The sequence below is a fragment of the Sparus aurata genome, chromosome 9 (assembly GCF_900880675.1).
Source record: "Sparus aurata chromosome 9, fSpaAur1.1, whole genome shotgun sequence".
NCBI lineage: Eukaryota > Metazoa > Chordata > Actinopteri > Spariformes > Sparidae > Sparus > Sparus aurata.
Window position 1 is genome coordinate 32,048,228 of NC_044195.1, and position 25,462 is coordinate 32,073,689.

General features: G+C 43.4%; 1 protein-coding gene across 1 annotated transcript in view; it reads left to right on the forward strand.

The window, feature by feature from the left end:
- Positions 1-25,462, forward strand: part of LOC115588442 (inactive dipeptidyl peptidase 10-like) — a 119,057-nt gene that overhangs the window by 1,116 nt on the left and 92,479 nt on the right. The gene's annotated exons all lie outside the window — the stretch shown is intronic.

Sequence of the window (25,462 nt, forward strand, 5' to 3'; positions counted from 1 at the left end):
TTGTCTTCCTGCTCCTCCGGTTGAATGTCTGAGCTTCACTGCGCTCGCTGAAAAAACAAATCGGATTTTTTAAAGCAGCACGATTGTGACGCCACAAATGTTTAGTGAGCCGATCCTGCAAAAAACGAGTGTGATATAGAAACTAGAAGCCTCCAGCGCTCACACACACTGAGAGCGGGACACATTGTGCCCAGCAGGAACTCAAATCGCATATTCATTTATTCTGGATTTTTCTTTGTAATGAGAGAGAAGGAACAGGTGCCATTCAGAAGAGCTGAATGTGGTCAATCTAGTTTTTTTCTGCCAGAATCGTGTCACACACATTATAGAAATGTTAAAAACGCTTTGACACATGTGAACATGTTTAAAGATACAGAGATAGATGTATAAGCAGTGCATCTGCCTCCCTGCAGAGAGTTGATGACGTCCAATTGTTAAACTTCTCTCCATTCTGCCTGCACCCAGCAAAGCTCCTCACGACTCCTCCAAATGACTCAAAGTGAGATGTGTCCTCCAGCTGATTTTAGGGCTGTTGGATTGCACTGCCGCATTTTTATTCACCTGCATCTTACAGACACAAAGAGTATAGTCAAGAGAAACTCACCGTTTCCTGTTTCAAAAAGAACTCCGAGCCAAAACTATAAGCACCATCGCACGTCAGTTTTATGCGAGGACCATGTTTCTTTAACCTCAGCGTCTTCTTTCTGAGCCAGTGAAGACACATGAGATTCAAAAACTTGGCAGATAGAAGCATCAGCGATGGTTAGAAACATACATGTGAAGTTTGTTTCGACCTCAATGTGACATGAAACAGCATTCAGACGAGATGCAAAAGAAGAACGAGGCGATACAAAGAGAGACAGAATTAAATAAGACAGAAAAGAAAAGAAGTTTGAATGATTCAGTCAGTGAGAATAAAATGAAAACAAGAATGCAAACATGAAACTCTTTCCCTGCCTCTCTCTGAAACACACGGAGAACTGGAGCACACCTCGAGTTTTCCTCCTGATATGTGGTGCACTGAAACTGAACTCCACTTCTCTCTTTAGTTTTTGTCTCCGGGGACAGAAAGCAGGCCTGTCTGCGAGGACCCGAGAGGGCTGGACGAGTCCTGACGTAGCAGAAATGCAGTGTGACCGTAAACCATGTGCAGCGCTCTGTAATCCAGCAGTGAGAACTCAGAGCAAAGACTCGAGAAACTCGGCTATAACGTTTCCCTCAGCTGCAGCCGTCTGATTGACTTTTTTTGGAGAGAACCGTGATTACAGGCTTAAAGAATACATGAAAGTATGGACGGGAAAATAAAAACGGCATGATCCTTATTAGGGAGTTCTTACGCAAGTCAGAGATAAAAAAAATAAAATAACACAGTCAGAATGAGAGAATGAGAGAACAGTGTTTTCAGTTTGAGGATAATCTTTAATCTTTTCTTTATGACCGCGGTCTAGAGACAGTGTCCAGAAGAAGACACGCTTTATTAAACTCTTTCTCAGAATACTACATTTTGTGAGGTGAGGTCAGAGTGAGGAGGCTGACCTGTGTGATGACACCTCGGCAGCGGAGGTGGTCTTGAACCAGCAACCTTCCTGTCTGCAAGCCAAGTCGGACAAACCTGCTGCCGCCCAGAGCCACCTTAGATAAGTTAGGATGCCTGTTCGGTCTCCACAAAAACACCTGGAGGTCGGATTTTCCGTGAAACATGGACAGTTGTTGTTGCCAATAACTCGGCTGTAGACGACCGGACTTCCTGGGAGAGATAGCCGCCTTTGGGTGCCACAATAACAGCTGCAAACGTTTGCCTTCCCGTGAAAAACACCTGGTTTCAGTCGCCAATGAAACAGCTGAAGATGGACTGCCCGCCTAGAAGATTATAGCTGGCTGTCATCAATAACCCGGCTGGAGATCGTCCGACTTCACATGACTGATGCTCAGTTTCTGGTCACGTTTAGCTTGTGCAGTGTGTGAATATGAAGCGTGTTTTGCAGTTGAGGTTATTCGATTGGCTCAAAGTCTCCTGTGATGAATAATAGTGTTTCCTGTTTGTTGCACTTCCTTGTAAAGTCAGCGGCTCGGTGCGATCAGCGTCCGCACGCTCTAAATATAACAGAAACACATCTAACTGATGCTGCAACATCACTCACATCGCACTGACGCGTCGGTCTGACAGGTTAATGGACTGACGGACTGACACTGCCGTCTCTGGAGCAGCGCTAATGCTGCGAAACGATCGCTTCTCTCCGAGGAACATACGCTCATTTCAATCATCTCGGCTATATGCTACACTCAGCTTGTCTCATTACACGCAGCCCCTCTGTCGCCGTTAAAACCAGCTGCAGAAAATGGAATATGAGGACAGTCGTGACATTTACCCCTCCCTTTGGGCTTTGACAGAGAAATAAATGCGCATGCATTGCTGGCGGCGATCCAGTTATTAGTTTCCTTGCCCGTCTTATCCATAAAAGTGTGGATGTGAACGCCATAATTTGTCTTCTAAAAGCAACGATTTTCTTAACGGCCAACCTGAACCTTCTGTGTATTATCAACACAGCGTCAGACCTGTTCATGAATTTGTTTTTACAGAAATAAGTTCTTTATTTTGTTTCAGATTTGAAGATGTGAAAATTGTTGTAATGTAATTCCACTTTCTGACAGGATTGTTTGTCTTCAATTCTGGTGTTACTCTTTCCTGAACCTGCCCTTTTTTGTTGCTTTGTATTTTGGATATCTCGACTGTTATATCTCGTGTTTTTCTCTTTTATCATCAAGTCTTCAGTTTGGGGTAATTTTCTATAAAAATCTGCCACTGATCACTCATGTTTTCCGGTAGTCGGTTTGCTTATCTCTACCAAGACGCTCGATTTGAAAGGATTACGTTCCTCAGACAAACAAGCCTCTCACCAACATGTAGATTTGTTGTAAGCCAAGAAAGCAGACTGGTGTAAGCAGAGACAAAGTAATCCTGTGGATCGCTGCTGTACAGACTGATATTCTCCCAGCGGACTATCCGAGCACTCGAGGCAAAACTCGCAGCCGAGAGCGAGCTTCTTAAACATTCATCCCTGCGTACCGCGACTCTCTTTGTAAGCGTAGCCACAGTCGGATCACACGGCTTTACACAGCTATTATCTTTGCCATTATCTTACTTTCTTTGGATCCCCCAGTCGGGATGCTGTTATCAAAAGCAATATGTCACTGGGATATAACAGTTCTGCGGGGCCGGACCGCATCTGCTGCGGGGAACAGCAGCAGATGAAAGGCACACGAGGAGTTCTGGAGCAGCGGGTGTTTGGCTCGTGCTCACAGCGCGATTGGTTAAGATTTGGCTCGAAGCTTTGCGTACGTTTTGGCACCGCGTTGTTCCGTCTTATCTCTGTAAACTGTGCCGTCAAGATAAGGCAAATAAAAAAAAGGGGGAAATCTAACCCGAGATCCGTTTACACTCAGTCACTTCATGTGCCTCAGAAAAGCATTCAGGACAGAATGAAACCTGGTTGTTTAGATTGTAAACTCCAGTGGTGGTTATGCAGATAATCTCTACACCTCCCAAGTGTAACGACATCAATAAGCGGTCTGTCGGAGCAGCTGTTGAGGGTCTTTACTTGTGTCTACACTGAAATCAGCCGTCGCTCACAAGCAACAGAAAAAAGAGGCTCTAGAGGCTCAAACAAGCAGCAATCTTCAGATCTGAGAACTGAAGCCAATGTGGAAGTACAATGCAGTTCCTCCGTCGGCCACTGAGGCTCCAAAATCAGCTAACTTCAAAAGTATACAGCTTAATTAGAGGACTGTCTGGCTAATTGGCCTCGCTTCTCGCTCATCATCGTCTCATTGTGTCAGTTTTGAGATAAATTGTAAATATGTTTCACAGGCAGTGACACAAAACTATTGGTAATAATGCTGAAGTCTGACAACAATGTGTTTGAATGTGCATATACGTTGATTTGATATTGAAAAAGACACATCTATCCTGCTCGCTACGAGGTTTTTGTATCCCGTACAGTTTACACTTAATCTAAAATGATATCTTTTCCAAATCCACAGTTCTAGTTCTGTGAGCCCGGCCTTTTTACATCCAAAGCAGTGCATGTGAGAGTTTTGCCGGTTGAGACGGACCCGCCCACTTCTGTCTGGATAACCAGCTGTCGAACCAGCAAATCCAATAAAGGGACAGTGTGTAATATATCGAGTATTTAGCGCCATCTAGCTGTGAGGTTCTACATTGCAACACTCCTTTGCTCACCCCTCCCGTTCTGAAGACGTTCTGGAAGCTACGGTGGCCCTGACGGACAAGAAACTCATTTTCAAAATATGGACTCTTTCCCAACAGCGTCGAGTATTTCTACTGATTCAAGTAATGAGGTAAAGATGTAGTTAGTTATTAAGGCTATAAAACTTGAGGTTCCCTCTCGGTTCCGCAGTCAAGCTAGCTCTGAGCGAAAACGCGTTTAGCCTCACTACGTAGTACCACGTAGTGCTTTGTGTCCCTCTCGGCAGTCCGTAGTTTTTTTAAAACCGGAAAGACATGGCGGCCTCCATAGAGCTTGCCGTGCTATGTATATTCAGATAGGTAATTCTTCACTCAGGAGGATAAGTCAGATTGTTGGCAGAGGTAACTGTACACTAATGAGGACTTACTTATGAATGAAGACGCTGATCTGAGTTAATAAATTACTTAAATCTTTACACACTGTCCCATTAAGTCGTTAACTCGAAGATCAGCAGGTTGACAAAGACGGTCCGTCAGCAGGCGAGCAGCAGCTGTGAGCATCTCAAAACACGTCAAAACATGAACGCAGCACGATTCTGCATCGTCTCTCTCTCCAGCGCGGGACGGCATCAGATGTTTTAAGTATAAATGATGAGCTCAGCCGAAGTGCAGCAGCATTATGGTCCCCTCGCTCGGAGCAACGAGGCACACAGATCCACGCAGGCTAACAATGGCGTCTTCAGGGAGCGCCCAGGGTGTAATTTAAAGGAAATCCTCTCGGCACATTAGGGCTCACCGGAGAGGAACCCGGGCACCGCGGGGAGCTCCCACCGCGGGGACAGATGGGAAAAACAGCCGGGCTCTCGGCGCCTTCCTCCCCGCTGAGAGTGTTTCAGGGGAAATGTGACTGAACAAGAACCTTTCACCAAAAGTCTGACACCGTTACAAGTTCTCCGAGGGTGTTTAGACATTCAGTCGACTGCGAAAACTCTTGAAAGCTCACAGAAGCGTCAAACAAGCACGAATGTGCTGACAGACAAATGTTTTTCTAAGGGATTCTGGGAAATTTGGGGCATCGCAGATTTGAAAATGGTTGAATTAAAATCCAATCAGACTGGGAGCTTTGTGTCGTTTTCACAAGAAAAGTGCCAACCTTTGGAGACAGCAGAGGACTATAATTGTGCGAGCGCTTTATAGCGTATGACAAGCGCTTTGACGAGGTGTTCCTTCATGTAAATATATGTATGGTTCTAGGCGGATGTCAGAGAGTCCACAACAGGATTCGAATCGGCTCTGAAAGAAGGCAGAGACGCGGCGCGCTGCCTCCAGACAGGAGGATGAATCCAGCTGTCAGCTCTTTGTACGGAGCTGGCCGTCCTCCACGCGATGAAGTCATTTGAAAAACAATCCTTGAAACTGGTTCAACTCTTACTTAACCGCTGCCAGCTGCATCTGCATCCGCAGTTTGATGTATGTAAGCTTCTTAGATTTCATTGGGACATTGTAATTGGAAAAACAAACAGCAGAAACAGGACGTCAGCGAGGAGCCGTCACCTGCACCTGAGCATCAGTTTTACCTTTCGTTGTTATGTAAGAAGCAGAAGGCGACTCACTCTGAAAACACGTTTTCGTAATTCATATTCTGACGTTCATCAAGCACTTTTGAGGGAAGTTTCAAAGCAGATTGTTTGTTTTTAGTTTTGCTCGGGTCTTTTGGTGTCCGTGACGATGAAACCGGTGAAACAGCTGGAGAGATAATCCGAGTCCTGCTCTGAAGGGAGACGATGGCGGTGGCAGTTTCCCAGCAGCTCTCGGTGGTAAAGGAGGCGGATTGAGCGTCAGTGTCTGGAGTGCAGGTGTGGAGTCTTTTATTCTCAGTGCATGTTGATTACATGGCAGCCAGATGATTCCAGTGCACGCTGTGTAATATTGGGGGGTTGGCTGGAATGACCTTTGATTGTAAAGTGCACTTTAATGATACCAGTTCCGGAATACTTCATGTTGTCCACAGGTTTCCTGAGGAGGTCATGGGAGAAGTGATTATGGGTAAAACTTCCGGTGCTCAGAAAAATGCTAGTCATGATAAAATGAAAAACTAAGAATTCCCCAAACCTTTAAAGCTGACGACTTCAGGGACAGACGCTAACACAACACCAACATATTGTCGTCTCTCTAAGTTGGCATGTTTGACTTTGAGCCGCTAATTTGTGCAGCCAGCTGTTACAGAGCAACATTATCATGACTTTTGAGATATGTTTGCATCTCTGGCGAATAGAAGTCTAATATTTTCTCTCTTTTTGTTCTGTTTCTTTTGAAGAAACGTGTGAATACTTTCCAGTTTTGTTTGTTGGTTTTGCCTCACCAGAAGATGACCACACTGAACCAAATGTCAGGTCGCAGAAACGTACATTGCACAAGATTTTGTTCTGTTGATCTAGTTGGTGACTGCCAGTAAACGATGTCATGAGAGCAGTGAGCAGAAAATACAGATCATATTTACGTTGGTCAGTGTTATTCCGCGGGATCCTTTCCTCTTCTTTTAGATTTTTCTCGGAGGTGACTGAATTAAACAAATTTATTTTAAAAGGCTTAAAGCTGCCGGGCGTCCACGTCCATCCATTCCCTCTGCTCTTTGGAAACACTCAGCGAGGCGTGCAACCCAAATTGGGCGCTTTGCGATTGGCCCCTCTGGAAATCCTGCGAGCCAAACTCAGCAATCAGGCAGCCATTCAACAGGGGCCAGCACCTCTCCCCGTCAATCACCGGCTGAGCTCCTCATCGGGCAACAGAGACACCGTTTGGAAGATTCACTGATGAATGACGAGGGAAGAGTTCATGTTGAAATGGACCGAAAAACGGTTTCTACTCTCTGAGAAAAGAGTAAGTGAAGATCTGAGCCGTTCAGGTTACGTACAAGCCACCAAGTCATTACGTAGATGTAAAGAGAGTTCATGCGGGAAGATAATACGTGTTTGTTGAGACGAGAGAAGGAAAAATAACGTGCAACCAACCGACTCCAGTTTCTTTTTCAGTCTTAAAACAGACGGCGCTCTTCTCCTCCTTCGTTTGAAACCTTTCTTTGTGTCTTTGCTGTATGTTTTTTGTCCCTTTTCAACAAATTTGTGATGAGAGCTGGAAACCTGACAGGGAATCTTTTCATGTCCGGGTCTGCAGGACGGAGAGCAGCGAGGCGACGAGCCTCCGGTCGCAGGGTATTGTTGAGTAGAAATGAATTCTTTAACCTTTCATACACGACTATGGCTGCCTGGAATATATGTTTTATTTCAATATACAGTATGTCGAGCTTTTCACTGTGAATTGAGTCCGACCAGAGTTGTGATGTGGAGGGAAACTGAGGAACATCAGAGATGAAGATGTTTCCGTGTCGGGCACACGCTGAATGTTTGATGAGGACAGAGATGATGTGAATCTTATGCTCGGGTGCCGTCGCCCACGCGCCGGGCGGCCTGTCACCTGCGTGATAGCAGCAGGATGTACAGCACACGTTTCTTAATCAGGCCGGTTGACGCCTGATTCACCGGGAGAATTCAGGCGACTCTTCAGTTTTAAAGGTTGCTGTCACCGTCACCCTGCCGGCAGATGAAATAGATTTATCTCTTCGTAGCCTTCAAAGGCGCCAGATCTCAACCCAACTGAGCAGCGAGGGGAGATTCTGGAGCGACTTGGTGGACAGAAAAAGGTCGTTCCTCCCTCCAGCAGAGATATAGAGACCTAATACAATAGTTATGACGGAGGTTTATCTGCCAGTTCAACGTTTTTGTGTGACTTTGAGTATTTATAGCCGCGTTTACAATATATACCAGATGTGCCGGCTAAGCGCGGATTGATTCAAAACTCATTAGCGTCTTAAAGATGTCGGTTGATTTCGCAGCATGATGCAAAGCGCTCTTACATAATGCTGTTTTGGGTTTGAGCATTTCGCTTGGACATTATGCAACACGATAATCTATGAAATCTGCATTACAGGACGTTTTAAGGGTACAAAAGAATAGATGGGAATGGGATTCTTTTTGTTTTCAGAGTTTGGGGCAATAATTCCTCTTCATTCTTTGTTCTTTGTGATAACATTTAGATTTAATCCTACTGTACGGGCCACTGAAACCATTGAGTAATCAGCTGGCAGACCTGGTTGTTGTTTCCCAACTCTTCCGCCTCCTCCTGATGGTTCTCCAGCCCCGTTATCAGACTAAAATGTCAATCACATCATGTTCAAGCCAGTGACAGCAGTTCAGGACTGTGTTTCAACATCTGTAAATCAGAAACAGGAGGATATATTCTGACTTCATAGTTTTAAAAAGATCTGTTCTTCATCGAGAAGTCAGGACATCTCCGGTTTCAGCCCAATAATGATCCTTTTCTAACCCAAACCAAGTGTTTTTAATGCCTTAACCTAACCAGAGCACTAAAGTTTTCACACTATAAACGTGAAAAATGAACCTAAAGAAAGAGAAAGTTTCAACACAACCTTGGTTTGCAGTCGTGTACATTTTCAAAAGCTATTCTGCTGACTGCTTTGTGGTTTTCATGTAGAGCTGAACAAAATACGCCCAAACCTTTTAAACTTCTGCTTTTATTCACGCTGTCTTCAGACAAAATGAATCATTTTTCAAACCATCTCTCTTTGATTAGTTGAAAGTGAGGTCGCTCTGAAGGAGAGCTCGCGTCAAACCTCTCAATTTAATTACCTTGCCCTCTCTTTCTCTTCTGATTGCAGGACTTTTCTCTCCACAAATACTTCAAATTTATTTGCCTTCTTATTCAAAAAATGTTCCAGGCCTGTAATCTTTTTTCACGAAATTAGGTGAAAGTATTAGAGGTAGAAGAATATTCCCCTCGCTCGTAATAACCCTCACATTTGTGGGAGTGAAAAGAACGAGACCTCTTTCATCTTTACTTACGAGCGAGTTAACTGTCCCTTCTCGCTTCCCTTCAGTTTGGTGGAAGCTGACGGACTCTGCGGAGCACCGGCGTTAATCGAAGGCCCCGTTAGAATGAATTTTTCAGCGGTTGCTGCATTGTTCGCACAAACACGGCCTTGAGAAACAGAAAGCTTCTTGAAAACTGGGTCACACCAACAGATTCCCCCCCCAAACACAGATTAATTATTCTCAGCTGTCATTAAATTCGGTGCTGTGCGGGTTCAACGTGTAATTAGTTTTTTCTCTTTATTCCATAACTTGGAGTCGGGTCGGGTAACGTCTGTGTACGTGTCTGCAGAGAGACGCTGCGCAAAACGATTGAGTTACGTGAGCGAGACGAATCCTGAAGAGCGAAACCTGCAGGTGTGATGATCAATAAGTGATGTCCTTCTTTATTCCTTTGTAAAGCTGAGGGTTCTCCTGTACCCTCTGTTCGGGCTCGGGGAGGCTCAAGGCTGGCTTTAATCCCGACTCTAGTCTTTGTTGTTATTTTGCATCTTCCTCCGTAAATAGTTGTTATTAATGAGCCCTGAAAAAGCTGGAGGACAAACATGCTTATTAATACTTAAAAAGAGGCAAATAAAAGCAGTGAGACGTTTTGAGAGTTAAGCGAGAAAACAGAGACGTATTAAAAAAGGGAACTTGTCAAAAATGGAAAGCGCAACACGACGATCAAAACAGAAGAGAGCGGTGTCTGCTCACAGTACATCTCATCCAAACTCAGAGTGGTATCTGGAGGAGGGAGGGGAGGAGACTCCAGATCTCACCCAGGGGACGGGGATCAGACTCTGGGGATGCGAGGCCTCGGAGCTTCAGAGAACGTAGATCTCAGTCCTGACGTATGAGGGGCTTCCCCCTCTCGCTCCGCGCCGCCTCTGGGTGGACAAACAGCGTTATTAGTCAGGCAGAAGCATCACCTATCGGGGAGTGAGTGTGAATCTGGGTCAGGAGGAGTGTCGTGAGCCGCTGAATGATTTGTCAGGGAAAGAGTATGAACTGTAATGAGCTGGGTTTGTATTTATAGACTTGACGTGCACCTCCCATTAGATCTTGATCAAGGAATCATATTCAGGGTTGAGGAAATGCAAACAGTGCATCCGAGCGTCTGCGTGGATCTGAGCTGCAGTACACAGCCGCCTCCATCCTCTCTAACAAAGTCACATGCAGTAAAAAAAAAATATATAGCAAGCGTGTTCCTCATTCATCATGTTCAGCTCTTAATGTTTCCTAATCAAATCCCTTCATCTCTTATTCAACTTCAGATCGATCAAAAAAACAAAGTCCCAGTCCAGCGTTCGTGTACCGTCTTCCACCGCGCGACTTATAAAACAATCCATTCACGCTCTCTGAGCTGTTTTCTCTGCAGAGTTTTGGTGGAAAGAGCTGACTCCTCAAATTGTTGATGCGGAGAGATTCAGACGGCGAGAATGAAGCGCAGTTTATCTTAAAGTTTGAAAGCCAAATCTGAATAATGTGACAGCTGAAATCTCAATTCCGTCCACAAACACATCCGCAGACTGACTCGGCTGAAGCCTCAGAAGTGCACAGATGAAAAGAAGAGCGTACAGTCTTTTACTCTGAAAGGATGCTTCCTTCCACGGCAGCATTATGCCCTCTGTTGACCAGAAAACCACACCAGTTCAAACATAGATTTTATCCTGGCACCACTTTAGAGGCCCGGAGCATTTTTGTCCATAAAATGTTACAGAAAAAAGAGAAAATTCTTCCGTTCTTCTCCTCCTGACTTCCACTTACTTGTTCATGTTTGTTTCTCATTGTCATGACTCACTCTTTTTTTAGGGTTTGTTGGATAATGTCATTTATTTTAACTTCGCCCTGCTGTTACCATGTTTTCTGTCTCAGACCTGTCAGACTTTAAAGGTGATATATACGACATTCAGTGACATCTAGCAGAAAAAAATCAGTTAAACAGCTAAAAAAACTATCACGCCGACTCTGAACATGTAACATTACGTACTCATCAAGTTACTTGCGTGTCGAGGAGAAGAAAACTCACGTCTAGCAGCTTGTAACATGCACTAACACACATGTGCAGACAGACCGGCCACTAAAACAGAGAGCAGAGATAACATGGATAATAACACACAAATAAGAAGTGTGACAATAATATATTAAAGGAGAAATTCGGCCGTTTTTAACTCATCTCCCTGTTGATAGAGGTTAACGAGTGCAAAAACTGACCTCGATCAACAGGGAGATGGGTTAAAAACGGCCAAAGTTCTCCTTTAAATCTCATATCTGAACCCAAAACTCTGGACTCCATCCCTCTTGAAGTGCTGGAGGGGTGTCAAAAACCCATAATTCATCCGATTTTCCAGTAATTATGTGACATGTACAGTGGTGTGAAAAACTGCTGGGCCCCTATTTCATGTTTTCACCATTTGTGGATGGCTTTATAACCTTTTCCAGACTGATAGATCTCAGTCACTTTCTTTCTCATTTGTAAATTTCTTTGGATCACAGCACGATGTCTCGCTTTTGAGGATCTTTTAGTCTAATTCACTTTGTCAGGCAGGTCCTGTTTAAGTGATTTCTTGATTGAGAACAGGTGTGGCAAGAGAAACTGAACTCAGCTGTGATAAACCACAGTTAAGTTGTGTTTCAGCGGGGGGCGGGCAAACACTTTTTCACACAGGGCTCATGTGCGTTTGGATTTAAAAACTGCATTTTGTGTTTACAATGAATTGTGCATCACGAGCAACTGCTTTCTGTCGTGACTAAATCCAACTCACAAACGATACACCAAGATGTTTTTGCTCTGCAGTGCAGTTAAAGGTCCATTTCACTCTTTGAGAGCAACACGAGTTCTTTTTGTTTTATTTCTACACACTCCTTTGTGACTTTGTGTTTGTAAAGTAGACGCTTTATACTCTGCAAGACCCGGTTGTGCCAAAACCGACTCAGACTTCAACTGTAAATGATGTGATATGATCTCCTCCATCTCAGAGCCATTCAAGAGCGTAACAAAAGCAGGTAATGAGTCATCATGAGCTCATTAGGAGTGCCAGATGGTGCCTAAACCGCTGGATTGGCAGCAAATGAAAATTACTTTTCAACTGTATAATTTTAGCATTGAAATCAGAGGGAGTGCAGCTCTAAAGGGCCGTTCTCTCCGCCGCACCTCCTAGTTTCAACGCATTAATACAGAACAGGCTTTCAAGAGGGTGTGAAACCAGATCCTATAGAACGGCACTGAGATGGTTCTCACCAGGTGAGGTGCAAGAGAGTCAGAAACAATTATACTTCAGCACCTTCTGCCAATGTCCAACAGAGGAGAAACACAGGACGTGATTCTGACTCGTAAAAACAACGTAAACGCCTTGGAGACACCCGCTGCAGTCTTGCTACAAACGATATTTCGAACGAATATTAGGCAGCCCTTAATATTCGAACCTGTTATGGGCATTATTTTTTGTAAATGTGTTTGCTTGTAAACGTTGTTTTCAATTCAGATTCCGAGGCTTTTTCGCGACTGGTGAAGTTGTGAATCGCGAGCTCATTAGCGAGGCTATTATTGGTCATCTGGGCTCCTGTAGGTGACGTTAGCGTCTTGGTTAGCGCCTATTTTGTATACCAGAACAATGGCCGAAATCTACACTCCAGACCATCCGAAAAGCAACATGTGGTGCTACTTTGAGTTCCCAAAGGAACAGGGAAAAATCACGACTAAGGTGATATGTAAAATATGTAAAATATGTAGGACCAAACTCACATACCACGCGACAACCAGCAACTTGAGAGCCCACCGGTAAACACTGCATCCTGGCAAGCTGGAGGAGGAGGAGGGACTGACTTTTAACAAAAATAAAAAAAACAGTGTTTTTCTTCTGAAAACATCATTGCCTACCTATTGACATTGACTGATACACTGCCCTCTGGTGGACAGAACATATACAAATTAAGTTTGATACCAATATAGGTCTTACTGAAGGCATTTAAAGGTCAAAATATTATGAATAAAAATTTGAATATATTCGAATATCAATATTAATAAACAAACGAACTTCGAATATGATTTTTGTCACACACCTTGTTGATCTGGTTGGTTTGTACGTCTGTCCAGTTGCGTTCAGGGGCATTACCAAAGTAGTCTGCAGGTTCAACTGTGGTGAATATTTCCAAATATTTCCAACATCCTCTTTCGTTCAATGGAAAACTCTGCACACCAGCTTCAATATTAATAATTATTACTTTTCTTTGCAAACAAAAACTTGTAATTTCTTGTCCGCTGGTGCAAATCGAACGCTCCACACAGCTGCAGCGCTCCTCCTCCTGTCTTCAGATTATACTCTCTCCTGTTTCACTTCCTTTCCGGCTGGTTGAGCATGATCTCACAACAAACCGTAGGAGACGCGGATGTTTGTGCACGTTGCACACATAAACCCGCGTGCACGGAATCTGTTTTTGGATACCTGTCAATTATGATTAACACCTAATAAGATGCGGATGCTTTTCTTATCGTTCCAGTTGTTTGGCAGTGGGAGCGATTTGAATAAGTCAGCCACCGGAACGGAAGGCGCCTCGTCGCTACTCTTAATAGCGATTGTGAGCCCATGAAAGGTTTTTTTTTCCAGAACCGGCGTGTTTTGTTTTCAGCCGACGGGGAGAACGTGTGGATGGGTTCCATGGCAACTTGGAAAAAGGGAGGGGCTGTTGGAGAAGATGACTGTGAAATGTGCTATAAACACAAAACAAACCCTGAAAACAAATGGGAAAAAAAAACAAAAAAAAACTGGAAGAGAGACTATGAAAAAGATTAGCCTCAGTCTCTTCTCTTCTCTCCTGGTGGCGTTTTATAAAATGTATTTTTAGTGCCACTCTCGGGAGCGAACACACTAAATGTTCTTCCACCTGAAAGGAAAAAAAAACATCTGAGAACAGCAGAAGGACAAAACGGAAAAAAATAGAAGGAAACAAATTTAATAACTCGCTTTTCTATTCTATCACAAAAGATTCTGTAAACTGTACACGATATGAAAACAGCCGATGATGAGCTGTATAAACGTGATGAATCTCTATGTTTCGATGCAAACTCACGTCAAGATGAATGTTTAACTCATCTACAGCAACACTGTCACAATATCAGATCTGCTCTGGACGAATATTGTGGCCAGAAGAATTTACGACAACGATATTATCACGATATATAGAGAGAGAAATTACACACAGCGGATCCATGTTGCACACAGCTAACAAACAGTTTAATGTTACTGCAGCTTCTTCTTCTGATATATGGTGGATGATAAGCAGTGTTAAAGCGCTTTACCACCACCTACTGTAATAAAGCCAGAAAGAAACAGAAACGATTTAAGAGCCGCCGGATATATTTATATTTTATTATCTATTATTAACATAATATCAGTATTTTATTCTTTGCCTGTCACTAATTTTTGTGCTTTAAAAACGTTATAATAACCATAAAACATAAAACATAATGATAATGCTGTCGCTTAAGCATATAAACATCTAACTATGAAGCAAGAAATCAGTCTGTCTGAATTTACTACAAGTTAGTTCAGTAATTAAAAAAGATCTTGAACAAACGGCTTTTTAGCGCCCTGGCTTCGTGGCTTTAAAGACTGACGTGATCCCTCTCACGTGACCTCATGGGGAAGCAGACGTAAACAAACGGAGATTAGCGTGGTGCAACAACTCGCTGTATTAATGCGCTGCAATGAGGTTTAATAAGTCTGGACGAGTGGGGAGACGCAGTCAGGGAGGTTTTCTATCCTTCAGTGAGAACTGGAGGTGAGATGTGAAGTCTCTGTCAACAGCAGCATGCTAGCTCACGTTATCGTCCCCTTTTGGGTCCGCGGGCGGTTCAGGAGGATTAAGACTCGATCTGTAAAGTCCTCACAAACACCTATTGTTCATAATTAACTCATAATTGCAGGTCGTTGTAGATCACAGGTTGTGTTTTTCAGTCTACCTCTGAGTGTCTGTTCATAGGTGGAGAGCAGTCGACTGTCAATCTTAAGCAGGTCCTGGCCAAAATTACTTTTTCCACCGATGTTGTTCACCTTCAGGTGACTGCAGCTTCCTGCTGATATTCAGTGCTGTGCTTAAGCCCTTATCTTTCCCACACACACACACAAACACACACCTTCTCATAAACAATATTGATTACGTTAAGCCTCCGTTAGCAGCTCTGCACCGCTCACACACACCGTCCGCGTTCTCCATTTATTATCTACCATTTTGTCCTTCATTGCACCTCCACTTACACACTCCTAATCCACGCTGCTTCTCTGTATCTGTATCTGATTACACTTTAGTTTACAGGCATGATGTGCACACCCGATGTCACAATAAAAAAAAACACCACACCTTGTGCGTGCTATCTGCTGCTGCCAGTGGACGTCCTGCAGAGCGTGGCGGCGGCGGCGGTCATCCTCTCTGTGAGCGAAAGGCAAGAAGTGACACGTAGGTGAAGAAAGAGCTGCACAAGAGGCTGTTTAATGTGCTGCAGCGCTGCCTCATTATGCTAATCCTCCTAAAGAGAAGCTCCATAGGATGCAGACATGCATGAAGATGAATTGGCTTTGAAGAAGAGAGCGTGCTCCAGGATTAAATCCACAGGGGGGGGTTGTGTTTCTCTGTCTCTGTAAATGTGTATATGTGGGGAAATATATACAGAATGTAAATGAAGTTCAGCCGTCTTTTGCCATCTCACTCACTCTCTCTCTTATAAAACAACAAGAAGGACGCAGCGCTGGAGAAATTGTGGCAATATTGGAACGTGACAGCACGTGTGGAAGTTATCTGCATGTGGTCCATCCTCTGAAAGAATCCTCATCACAAAGAGAGAATAACATGGTTTTATCTAACATCGTGGATATTTCTATATTTTATGAACTCGGTGTGCATTCAGTGGATTCCCACAATTCCCAGAATGCCCTTCAGCGCCTTAGATAGCAATAAAAGCAGCTGTGGAGTTGCTCTGAATGAAGTGAATCCATGTAATTGAAAAATGGATTGATGGAGTCGGACAGGCATGCTGATGAAGCTGATGAAGCTGATGGAGCGGGGCGCCTTCTTCGTGCACGTATCGGCTGATTGATTGGCTAAATTGCCAAATGAGCATTACTTCAAGATTAGTTAGCGAACTAGCAAACAAAACTTTAAACCTTGTAGCACATTATCTGCCATCACATCTCACTTACCGGGCCTGTCCTGCTGATCCTCAAACCTACCTGTCATTATTTACCGATGGCCGACGAGAGGAGACGTCAGCGTCGAGCTCCCATCGCGAGGAGGAGCTCCATTTCTTTGCTCCTCGTCAGACTTTCGCCTCCTTTTCACCGCAGACGATGCAGCTTCCTCTTCAAACGACAAGCAGACGCTAAAACCTTTGAGCTCTAATTTGGATGTCAATTACCATGACAACGCTTTCAGGTCAGCCCTACAACTTATTATCATTGTGACGCTCTTCGAGGAAACATTTTCTGAAGTCAGACCTCCTCCTCGTCTTCCCTTCTGGCTTCTCCCTGGTTATCAGCCGTGCACAGTAGCTTCTTCTTATTTTGGTTAAATGGAAAATTGCTCCCCTTTTCTTTGGGTTGGAGGTAGAGTTGCACGCTGCCACCACAGCCGGAGGCTTCGGAAAGCCGTTAGCCTCAAACTGAGGTTTCACACTGGCACCGTCTCGGCACATTCTGAGTGGAGTTTGTGGGGTTATCCCCTGAGAATGAACTCAGCACGGGGAGCTAAAAGGTGCCGATGTGTAACGGGACCAAAGTCAACAAACTATAGAATATAAACACGAGCTGTGTGTTCAAACTGACAGTTAACCCGGAGCTGGTGCCGTCATACATCCCTGAGCGAAGGTTAACGTTGGGTAAACAATCTGTGAGTGAAAAGAGGGGCTTCATCATCCGAGTCAGCTGAAGATAGACCCAGGCTTAGAATATCGTTTCTGAGTCAGGATGCAGCAGTTTGTCCTCTCATACGCTCATCTTTATGCTGGGTGGACGAATGCATGAGTTCTAGAGGTGTGTGTGTTGGTGTATAAACATTACTTAGATCACGTGCGATGCTTCTGTTGAGCAGCAGAAACCTCACCAACATTAATATGCCTCCCCTGTCGAATGAACCCCCGAGGCAGAAGTTGAAACTTGGTTTTCCCCCCGCAGCATCAGAATCAGTTTACTTTCACCAAACTTTCTTCGCCAAAATCTAAAATCTCTATGCAGAAGTTTCAGACGGCACACTGTGACTTTATCCTCATGCTCCTTTTTTAAGCTCCTTGAAACTTCCTGAACGCATTAAAACAGAGAGGAAGCGTGAGTTTCATTATACGGGTGCACCGGGAGAAAGCCATTAAACCGAGCTGAGATTCAGACATTTATAAATCACACAATTTAATGATGGAGGGGTTCATTGTACACCTGAAGGATCTATGATGTCATTTGTTGAGTGTCACATAAAAGCCGGGCCTCGGGGCGTGTGCAGTCACGACCACTTAATAGATCTGGTGTGATCGCTGGTGTGATGGGAGCTGTGCTGCAGGACGGACGGACGGACGGACGGTGGTGTGGGGGGGGGGTTTCCTGTTAGCCCAGCGGTTCTGTTTGTGTTGCACTCAATGCATTAGCAGGTTTTAAATCATTAACAGTGACAAGGGAAATAAGCCTTTCTGCAGTCCCAAGTATTAAGTCAGAGAACACACACGTCTGTCTCTTTAATACATGCATATTTAATGCTAATGCATGTAAAGATGTATGCATTTGAATAATAAGCAGAAACACTGCCGCTGCATGTGTTGGAGAATTCTAATCTGCTTTGTTGACGTGGTCGTAGTTCAGCTCAGTCACCAGGACGGAGTGTTGGGAGTTAATGTCCTGAAAAAAGAACAGATATGTTCAGATTTGTACGCGTCATTCGCACCATATTGACATTTCTACTTAATGTTTACATGAGTATGAGCTGACTTTCACGTCAGTAGGTGGAGGGGAAGGTGGAGTCAGAGACAGAGGCTGCAGTTTGAGACTGTGTTTCAATGTTTGTAAGCGCCAAAACTCCCATTTTGAACGAAACCTCACGATGTATTCAGCCAATTCAACCGTTTGTTTTGAACGAGAACTCCGGACAATTTCCCGCCATCTTTGGGGCGAGAAAAAACATATTTTTGTCGGGAAGTCTGGACGTCTCCAGCTGTTTTCGTGGTGACCAGCAATTTAGGCCAAAATCTCATCTGAACCCTAACAAGACCTGAACACAGTGTTGTCAGGAACTTACAGTTGGATCAAGAAGAAGTTTTAACATACAGATGGTTTGTAGAAATGTACATTAACAACATGAATCGTGGCGATTAAGTTCAGTGTTGCAGATTAAAGCAGGTCACTGAATCATTACAATTAAAAAAATATATATATGCAACATTTTTTTTTAGAAGAAAACCTTAAAATATAAACTGGTATGTAGTGTGAGGATAAACTTTAAGATAAACTTCAAGATAAACTTTAACAAGTGGGATGAAAAATAATAAAAGAAGTGTTACGTTTTGTGGGAGCTCGGTACACTTTCATATGTTTTCCCTCAAAGCAAAAAGTGATCTGATTTACTGTATTTTGCATTTTTTACCCGAAAGGAAATATTGAGTTTTGTCACCGTGTGTGTGACTATTAGAGGATATGAGTTTTATTTTGGTGAGGAACGTAGTTATTATGTTTATTTCCTCTGCGGTGTCGCTCTGTCTCTACCTGGTGACGGCTGAATTGAGTCTATTTTCTCAGTTTGTCGTCGTCCGCTGATCTCACGGCCGAGCTGAAGTCTCTCTGGCTGAACTGGTTCTGTTTGTTTTTTGTGGTTAACCCTTGAAAACAGCACTCAGAAACACACTCTCACTTCAGGATCCATGTCACTGCTGTTCTGGAGCTTTTTAACATATCACATGATCTTCATCAGCAAGTAGTGACTCAAGTAATCTGTCGAGGTACTTGTTCTTTACTAGAGTATTTCCATTTTCTGCAACTTTACTCCTACTTAACTTCATTTTGGAGGCAGATATTGTACTTTTGTACTCTCCTACATTTAATTGATAACTTTTGTTACTCATTACTTGCAGACTCCATGTCAAGAAACACATTATTAATACATTTTTTTATTGGCAATCTGATAAAAACAGCGACTCTTAAAATCAGAAAAATGCTGAATATCATATCTGACAATCGGTCCACTCATATACAACACATACATACAGTTAAATATATGAAAAATGTACCTTTACCTGTACTTTTTAATCCTACAGTACATTAATAATGAGAAACTTTAGAACTTTTGCTCAAGTAGCCTACTTATCATACAGATGACTTTCCATTTTACAAAAGTAATATTTGAACACCATATCTTAACTTTTGCTTCTATTTTATTTCACATTCTAATTTAAAATGTGTTTAATTTATTATTTGTTTAATTAATTACAGTATTTTAACATCATCACATGTGTTTTAATGCTCTGCCGCTCTGGCTTTAATGAAAGAGTTATCTATAAAACATAAACTGCTTGTAATTCAAATGTTTGCCGCTGCTCTCCCTCCAGTATGATGATTGATTTCACGCCCGATGATATCACACGAGGAACGTTTGTTTAAATACTGAGACCCTTCCGATTATGACAAACACTTCACCTGCACTCACTGCAGCCGTGATGGATTTACATCCTCCCCGCTCAAATACGTGAACTATCCCTGAATGTATGTAGCTGTCATACCCGGAGGCACGCCTTATAAATCACACTGTCAAGCTTACTGCAGCCGCAGAGACAGAAATTGCTCGCTGTGATTTAGATCTGCAGGAGGGATTGTTGTAATGACGTGTTGTAACCAGTAGGGGGCAGTGTCACACTGAGCAAAAGCTGCTGGGTGCATTAGTGAAGTGCAAATCAGTGCAATTAATGAGGAGAATAAATCATTGGAACTGAGTTTTTTCCTGTGCATGTGAGACTTGCTGCAGAAGTTTGTGTAGAGGAGCTATAAAAAGGCACATGTGAAAATATTAACATACCGTATGAGCTCTCGTCTGTTTTCTTCAGGGACATGGAGCTAATTTCATTTTCATGATGTAAAAAGTCGACTGCCACTTCTGTCACGATGTCTTTCTCGGTCTAGTTTCAGAACAGACGATACTCATACAGTGTTTCTCTGTCCGGCTGAGATTGAAACTTTAACTAGGTTATCAAACGTTGATCTTCTCACCTCTTGATTTCTGCGACTAAATGTTTCTTTACGTTCAGTTTTTCATTTTATCTTGTTTGTGTCTATGCTCTGGTAGGTCAAGGTACAAAAACCCCGTCATTAAGGTTGGGAGAAGATCATGTTTTGGTCACCAAAAACACAACTGGAAAAAATCCTGAGGTCTCGTTAGAACACTTGGTTTTGTTGGCACAAACACAGCTGGAGACGCCCCGAGGTCCCATTGAAAAGATCCTGTTTGTCACAACAAAGATGGCTCTAAATGTTGTGAGGTCTCATTAGAAACGCCCAGTTCTGTTGCCACAAAGACAGCTAGAAACTGTCCAAGGTCTTGTTAAATCACTCGGTTTTGTTGCCACAAAGAAGGTTGGAGATGTCCGGAGATCTTGTTAAAATCAACTGGTTTTGTTGGCGCACACATGGCCGGATATGTCTCGAGGTCTCGTTTAAAAGCACAGGGTTTTCTTGCCACAAACACACCAGAAGATGTCCCGAGGTCTCGTCAAAAACACCAGGTTCTGTCTTCCTAAACATGGCTCGAGATGCGTCAGATCTCGTAACCACAAAAACAGCCGGATGTGTCCCGAGGTCTCGTTAGGACGCGTTGCTTTGTCGTCACAAACATGGCTGGAGACTTTCTTTCACGACTTCCTGTCAAAAATATTGTTTTGTTGTACAAACCTGGTATCACACGTACAAATGTTTAACCGCTGTGCTTCTCTGGCTTGCCACCCTTGTCACCTGTAAGCATCCCCTCCACCTGCAGACATGAAAATGTTAGGTCATAAACATGTAACGTGAACATGATGTGACACGTTTTGTTGAACAGTCAAGTGTTTTGTGCAACAGATCGTATCCTGGTGACTGAGACAGACACTTCCAGACTTTAGCAGCGATCAGCTCACACATGAAGCATGCCATGCTTAGAAAAGGATATCAGCGGCTTGTCAGTTGGAAGAATGAGTTTGTGCACTTGGGCCCAGATTGCCCCTCGCTCTCCCCCCGCTTCCCTCATATCTCTTTCTGGAGAGCTTAAATTCATTGGCACAGATATCAAAGGCTGCATTCAGGAGATAGCCTATCTATAAATTCATCCAAACCCGCCCCTCCCAACCCCGGGGAGCTGGGAGTTCTCCAGCTCGATCACACCGGCCTCATGCATATCATATTACTGCGAGAATCTGATAGGAATACCAAACTAGAGGGGAGCCGCTGTTTGCAGGCAGGCAGAGGATGACTCAACGAGGCTTTTGTTTGTTTTTCTGCTTCAGCCGTGGCAGGATTAGAACAGACACGAGTCCACCGACGGTGTTTATAGCTGTGAAAAGACATCCAGGAATTGTAGAAACATCCCTCTGCTTTTGTCTTGTGCATCCCTTTTTATGTAAAGTCAAATCCTTATTGGGCAGGAACAGGACCCCAACGGAGAGCATTGGGCACGGAGCTTATTAATTTATGGTAATTGTCTCAGTCTGGACAATTAGGGAAATCCTGATTAATAGTAATGGGGACTATAGATTTGCTGTAAGAAACCTTAATTACATATTAGGTTTTTGAGCAACATCAGTCTTTAGAGTGTGATGGAAATATATGGACTGTATATATCAGCCCAGAGGAGTGAAACAAAACAGCATGTGACCAACAGTAAAGTATCAATAGTATCAATCACCTCCGCTCGATCTTTCAGACACTTTCAGCTCATAGTTTTGGTTCACTGGTCCGTGTTGGTGGTTGAGTCCCAGCAGCTGTCACTGACTTCCCAGATCACAAGCTCGCACATACAGATTATACAATACTGCATAGAAAGGAGGAGAGCCAGAGTAAACAAACGGCTGGTGGAGAGAGCTGAACATTTAAAAGCCAAAGGGAGTTCAATATTTTCCTCAGGAGTTGGTGAAGCGTAGCTACCGGTGAAAGAAAACAAGTGAATTTTGGACTTCCAGTAGTCAGGAGGTGAGAACAGGGACAGTGAGGGACAGTCTTATTTATTAATTTAATGTTAAAGTTTATGTTCTTGACCTGATGTGTCACAGTTGACATGATGGACTGTAGTTCTGCTGTCATTCATGGGCTTAGCTGAGTCACGTGTGACAGCCAGTGGTGACATTTGCTATTAAACTCAGTCCATTTATCCTCATATCAAACCGCTTAAATGTTTAATTTAGAATGGACAAGATGAAGAACATAATGAGGAGGTATTTACATTTTTAAGCCAGGTGTATCCATAAAACTGACAAACCACAAGAATATAAAGTTGATTTTGTGATTGTGTTTGCAAAAAGTAACTTAATTACACATCCAGATGACACAAAGCAGTGTTAGCATTCACTCTAAGACCATAAACCTCTGCTAGAATGACATGTGTTGACATGTAAGTAACAATGTCAAACAAAAATTATGACTTCTGTCGTTCATTACCAGCTTCCAACCTCGATTTAAAGTATGCTGTCTTGATTTGAAGAGCATTGAGCTTTATAAACAAAGCTGGATTTCCCAAATATCCAAAGTGCAGGTAAATTAAAAAGACAAAGACAGGAAGTGGAAAGTACAACATGACACATGAGGGCATCAGCTACAAAATAAAACAGGAAATGACTAAACCAGAAACGCAAACCATCACAGAAACTCTTTGGGTCGGTTACCAGTCACATGTTTCACATTATATGATTGGAAATTATTAATTTTGGAGCTACACTGTTATTATTATATTACCATGTTCGCCTCAATCATCATCTTTTTCCCACATACAAAAAGCTGATGAACAGAGAGATCAGACACAAACAGAGACATACATGTACAGAGCACTGACAAATTCTTCTTTTCCATTGGCTGAAAAAAGATTGGCTTCCTGCTGCATCCATGTAATAACCCAGGCGCTGCCCCACCGTGTGTTCACGCCGTCCTGAAGGAGACATTTTGATGTATAACCCCCCTCCAAGACATCTTTAATGAAAAGTTCACTACTAGAAGAAGTTGGGTACTGTTTGCAGAGGAAGGGTATACCATGGGATGTCTTGCAGCTTTCCAACCGTCAAGCCTTTCACGGACTGGTGTGTTTCTGAGCACATCTCTGACACTCGGAGGCTTGTGCATGCTCCATTTATTCATCTATTTACTGCACTCCTCAGACATGTCTGGCCATCCATGTCTAGAGTGTGTGGAGCCTCCCACCGAGCCAGGATGATGACACTGACTGTGTTTTACACTCCTGCTCTGCTGATGTATTGTGCTACAAATGAGAGATGTTGAGTGTTGGTGATGTGGAGCTGCTCCTGGATCTTTATGCCTTGTTCAGACCAAACGTGACGTAAATATTTCCTTTGCAAATATACATTTCACCAGGAGACAGTAGGATCTAATGTTAGCATTATTAGGTAGCTAGCTAGCTACAGATAATAAAATAAGTCATTTCAGCAAAGCTTGCTTTTTTACTTCTGTCTAGGACTAAATTCTTTAAAGGGATATTCCGATGTAAGTTTAATCCATGGTCTGTGAAACTGTGTTAGACTCCCTCTCGAGAGATCAAGTTAGCAGACCGCTAATTTACGGAGTTTTATCAACCTCAGAAACGACCGCACGACAACAATACACTGCAGTAAATGGATCCAAATATAAACCGCCACCAAAAAGCCACAAATAATGCTCAGAACAGCACCAAACTTCAGCAACAGTACAAATAGGGTCTCAGCACATAGTCCGGGGCATCTAACCTCCGCTAGCATGGATTAAATTTACACCGGAATATCCCTTTGAAACAAATGACTGACAGGGGCTTTGCAAATTGTTTTACTTCAACACAAATGATCAGATCAGACCAGAAGCTTCGATGTGTCACTCTGGAGCACATCAACAAACATATTTTGTTTAATTCAGAGGACTTACTACATGTTTCTCACCATCTGATGGATTGAAAGTCCAGTTGTCACTCTGCTTTTAGCTCTGTTTTGGTCTCCACCAACTCTAATCACTAACTTTGTTTACGGTTGGATCCTGAGCAGGCAATGAGCTTTTTACATCTCGTTTTTACTGCATGATTGAAACAAACCATGTACCTGTCAGCTGTGCAATACAGAGAACACACATGTGGCCACCAAGTAGCCATCAGTGAGCAAAGATGGACGTTCAGCTCCCTGGTTTATCTCCTGGCACCTTATTCAGGTTCCTACATTGTACAAGGAGGCAGTATTGGATTGATAACTCCTCATTTCAACTTCATGAATCAACCGTTCCTTGTCCATATAACGCTTTCATTGCAGAGGTATGAAAATAGAAACAGATGTTGGGGTCAAAATGGCGCGTAGCATCACTTTGGGACACACGGATCTTGTCGGCACTGATTAATGCCGTCTCGCCGAAACACCTGCAACACAACTAAAACCTTCTGAAGCTTCCAGGATATTTGCTGTTGTGACTTCTTGCAGCTTCATACGTAACCTCAGTAGATCCCGGTTAAGTAGGTCGTTGATGAAAATCCAGCGAAAGGTCAAAATAAAATGCCACGGGTTCTCATCCTAATCCATTCAATCTCATTACATCCCAGCACACAGCCTCGTTGCACCGACAGCACGTCTTCTCCCTGCTTTAACTTAGAGGGAAAGGACTCCACCAAACAATCTGTAATCAAATGCTCCTTCAGGTGGACCGCCGGGGCCGGGGCTCCTCTTTCATCCTGTGATTGAAAGCTGCACAGCTCCTCAGAGGAGCGGCACAGTGGCCAGTTGTTTACATCTGTCTGCTGGATGATTATTTTGCGCCTTTTCTTTCGCCAGTCTATTATTCCAGTCTCATCTGGATGATCCCCAACACATTTATTTCCAGCTTGCATGCGAGGTCGGTCAGCTGCTGCAAATAATTGAATCCCAGCTGGAAAACACACATTAAACAGGAGCTTCTACTCCATCTGGTAGACCGTCTTTAACCTTATCGAAACCAAATGGGCAAAGAAATGTTCTGTGAAGTATCAAAAGGCACCACAAGGGCTTTATCTCATATCTATGGAAATTTATGTTTTCTTGCAGTCAAGGTTTCTGCTTGGTAGTCACTTCCTCCTCTGTCTTATTCACCTGAGAGGCCGAGCGGTGTTAGACAGAAACCTTTGTGTT